The sequence below is a fragment of the Triticum dicoccoides genome, chromosome 3B, assembly GCF_002162155.2.
Source record: "Triticum dicoccoides isolate Atlit2015 ecotype Zavitan chromosome 3B, WEW_v2.0, whole genome shotgun sequence".
NCBI classification, from domain to species: Eukaryota; Viridiplantae; Streptophyta; class Magnoliopsida; order Poales; family Poaceae; genus Triticum; species Triticum dicoccoides.
The window spans coordinates 367,449,119-367,453,453 of record NC_041385.1 but is presented as its reverse complement, the minus strand read 5'-3'; positions in this window follow the sequence as shown (position 1 = coordinate 367,453,453).

The following is a 4,335-nucleotide window of genomic DNA, read 5'->3' as shown; positions in this document are numbered from 1 at the left end:
GGGGGGGGTTGGGCAGGTGTGTGCACTTCGGGCTTGCCCGCGAACACACCTCGGCAAAGCCTCAATCCCTGGCCTTGTGGCATATCCGTCCTCGCGCGATGCTCTTGAACGAGCTTGCAGGCACTACACCTCTGGGGCTTTCTAGTCCTACAACACCAAGGGCGCCACTGAGGCCTAGCAACCCCGGGTCACCTCTTGGCAAGGCGTGCTCCTGCGGCACGGAAGTTCACCGTAGGAACCCTAAGAGAAGTTATCCCAATCACAATCGATGGCAACACGAGTATCAAGAGGCCACATAGAAACAATAACATAACGGCGCAAGCGCCATAGTCCATTGCACGCCCTAGTAGGGCCTCCTACTTCTTTTTTTGCAGTAGAAAGAAAGGAACAAAAGCAAGTACGCGACGACGGCAACTCCAGAGGCCCGTCCCTAGCGGTGCTCGGGCTCACCCGGAGTCCTCCTCCCGCTTCACCGAGGCGTGGCGGCGATGAAACTCGTCTCCCCTCCCGGACCGAGCTCGGCGATGTGGTGGCTCGGTGGGGACGTCATCGCTGGAGCTTTCCGTGGAGGAAGAGCCGCCACTGCTAGAGGTGGCATAACCATCGCCAAGGGCGAACTCATAGCTAGCAACGACGCCGCCCCTCCGTCCGCTGTCATCATCACCATCGTCGTCGCTGTCGCTCTCTGGGCAGCACCCGAAGCGCGGGCCGTCCTCCCCGAAGATCCTCACATAGAGGGTTGCAACACCATCGTACCTGAAGTGGAGGGTGCACCTCCCATGCAGGTCCCGTGCGCTGGCAAACGACTGCCACCCGCAGTTCAGGAACACGTTGCCGGCGGCCGTGACCTCAGCCTCTACCCATGGGGCCTTGTTGCAACAACCATCAGCCTCAAGCCAGAAGCCACCACCCCCCTGGCCAGCAGCACGCTCGTGAAGGAGTGCGGGAGCTGGAGCCAGGCGCCTGCAGGCCTCTCCGCCCATACCGCAAACTCTGGGGGTCCGTCGGCTGAGTGGGACCGCGGCCGAACGGCCACTGCGCACCTCACCTCCTCATAACGGCTCCCCCGACCGCGTCGACTCCCGCCGCAGGAAGATGTGCTCCCAAGACCGCTAGAGGGAGCGCCAGCCTTTGAGGGCGGACGCCCACGCCCACGGTGAGCCGCTGCCTATGTCACAACATACTTGCGGAGGCGCCCGCGACCCCTCTTGGGCGGGGGCGAGTCCGGTCCCTCCTTGGGGGCCTTCCCTTTCTCTGCGGCGGAGAACCTCCTCGTCAGCGCTATGGATGCTCTAGTGAGATGGAGCGAGAAGAAGGAGAAGCAAGGGGCGAGAAGACGAAGATGGGCAGGCGGCTCCGCCCCCTCTCACATTTATAGCCGAAGGGAGGCTAATCGCCGGCCTCCCACGATCTCGAGTAATGATGGCTTTCACTGCATGCAGCAGGCAGTTTTCAAGTCGAACGGTTGCAGAGGCAGCATGGGGAAGCGGAGACACCCATGTCCTATCAAACATGATGCGTCGACTCAGTTCGCAGGTTATTGGGGCCCACGATGCTCCGCACTTGCCCTTTGGCTTTGCCTCGAAGCCAAGTGCGAGCGCGCCTTGGGCCCGGGGGCTATTGTCGGCGTTTTGGGAACCAGGGTACCCAGACTTGCCTGCCTGCGGCCCACGGCGTGCCTCCATCAATAGCCTAGTACGACCCATCATCAGCATCGACAAGTCAAGACCCTCGCGAGGGGACAAGCCTCGCGGAGACATCAAGACCTCCTGAAGGAGCGACCTCCCCAGGTGACCTCCTGAGGAGCGGAGATTTCTATGTAAGCACTCACCTCATGAGGCTAAGGTGATGCCAGCCATGACAACCAAGGCCAAGCATGTGCCAGCGGGTGCACAGCGGCATGTTTCCACTTTGGTGCTAAGGAGGCAAGCGCAGGTGCAGAGTCCTAAGGAATCAACCAAAGGTTACCGTTTGCGTGCAACAAGACCAGGACCGCCAGAATGGCATGATGGATGTCATCGTCTAGCCGACCACGACGTCATGATCAGCAGCTTTGTAGGCGAAGACCACCTTTCGTCAGGATAAGATCTACTACTTGCCCCCCTTCAAAATTGGCCACTGTGGGATCCCTTCCCGCCTAAGTTTTAGGGAAAGAGGACCGAGGCCACTATAAGTATAGCCTAGCGACCACTGTAGCCAAGGGTCGAGTCCCAAAGAGATAGCTCCCCGAAAGCTACCACCATGACAAGAACAAGCCTCCTGAGGTTGTTCTTCCCCTTGTACTAGTTCATCCTCAGCCCCCGCGAGGCTAATCCACCACAAAGCAGGAGTAGGGTTTTACACAGCAAGGAGGCCTGAACCTGGGTAAACTGCCGCGTCGATTCCTTTCTTGTTCATCGAGCTAGGAAGTGAGAGCAGTGAGTTAGCCGGCTAGAGAGGTTGAGTTCTTTGCACACGCCCCAGAGTTCAAACCTTTCTTGGGTCTGCAGAGACCGGAATTTGACAGAACCAAACATTAGCTGAGCATCACATTGCACAATAGAACATACTCCTAATAGAAGATCAGACAGTTAACCAAACCAATCATGCTTAACAACTTGGAAATGTAGCAATTGTATTTGTTTCTCATGTATTTAGTACAACCTTCGATTTATTTCTCACATGGTATACAATAACAGAATGCACCCACAACAATTGAACATCGCATTGCAGAATTGAACCAAACTATTAACTAAACACTACAACAAATGAACTAAACGTTAGTTGAGCACCACATTGCACAATGTATAACATACTAGAAGATCACATAGTTAACCAAACTAAGCATGCTTGACAACTTGGAAATATAGCAATTATATTTGTTTCTCATGTATTTTGTAAAGATAAATTCGATTCATTTCTCACATGGAAGACAATACAAAATTGCATCCTGAAGAACTAAACATCACATTTGCAGAATTGAACCAAACAGTTAACTGAAGACGACAAATAATTAACCAAACAGTTAATAAGTGAGCACCACATTGCACGACATATAGAACATATACACTAGAGAAACAGACTGCATGGTAAAAGAAGATAGGATAATTCTGTAGGATTTGTTAAGGAAAGGCAGGAGCAGCACATGCAACGGGTAAACCGAGCATGCTTAACCGACATAGATAGCAAACTAAAAATAGGTCCTTATAGTGAGCTAATAAGACAAGCTACTCCTCATCGTCGGAGATATCGATGATGATTGGCTCCTTGGACATTGAAGAGGGTGAGGCCTCCACATCGTGGGTGCCCTCGTCATAGTGGTGAGTTGCTTGAGCTGCTTCAGGCACCAACATACTGCCCTCGAGTTGAGGTAAGCACGGGCATGCTGTGAAAACCTCGTAGTATTCATCGAAGGCACCGACGGTGGCCTCGAGGAAAAGCCACGAACTGCCATTTAAAGCAGCCCACTACGTCGCAGCATTGGCATACGAGGCGTCGACAGTGGCCTCGTCGGCCAGGTGCTCCTCCAAGATCTGGGGGTCGGCACGAATGGGAGCCACCGCGACCTCATCTGCGCGTGTGGACGCAATTTGCTTCTCCGCTGCCAAATGCTCCTTGAGCTCATGGCTATACTGCATGCACCATGGCTTAGGGCGGCGCTTAATTGGGCGAGGGGTCGGTGATTTGGGTGGAAGGTGTCGCGCCGGTGGCCGGGGCATGTGGGATGTGGAAGGAGGAGGAGGATGGGGGTCGGGTGTGGATTACCTGCCTGGATCAACGAGGCCGAGCAGCGTGAAGGAGGGTCGTTGGTGAGGAGGCGGCGCTGCAAGCAATGAGTGAAGGTTTCAACTTGGAAAGGAAGGCGGAAACATGGGAAATGTGGGGTTTGGTAATGGGGAGGGGGCGGGGAGGTAGATATTTCCGCGGAAGCTAAAAATTATGAATCGTTGCAAAGAAAAAACTAGTGCGCAAACTGACATCAGACACGGTCCCTGATTCAACTGTGTACGATATGTGAACATCACAAACGATTCATATAGCTTAACCCGTGTGTGATGAGTTTGCAAGTCAAAAGTTTTGGTTCAAATTTCCCTGGTTACAATGGTCATCCATGTCATTGCATAATTTGGGTACACAAAGGAGACTACAACACACCCACACTTCTTAATCGAGCAAGTTCAGGAATTAAACATAGCTAGCTGACCTCAACATTACTCCAACAAATTAAAGACCGGTGCTATTAATTAAACAAAACAAAGAGTACTACTACTGCTGGTGCTCGTCGATCTCCGCTGCCTCCTCCATGTCCAGCTCACGCTCGGAGAGCCCCTGGGGAAGGGCACCATGGCATCCATC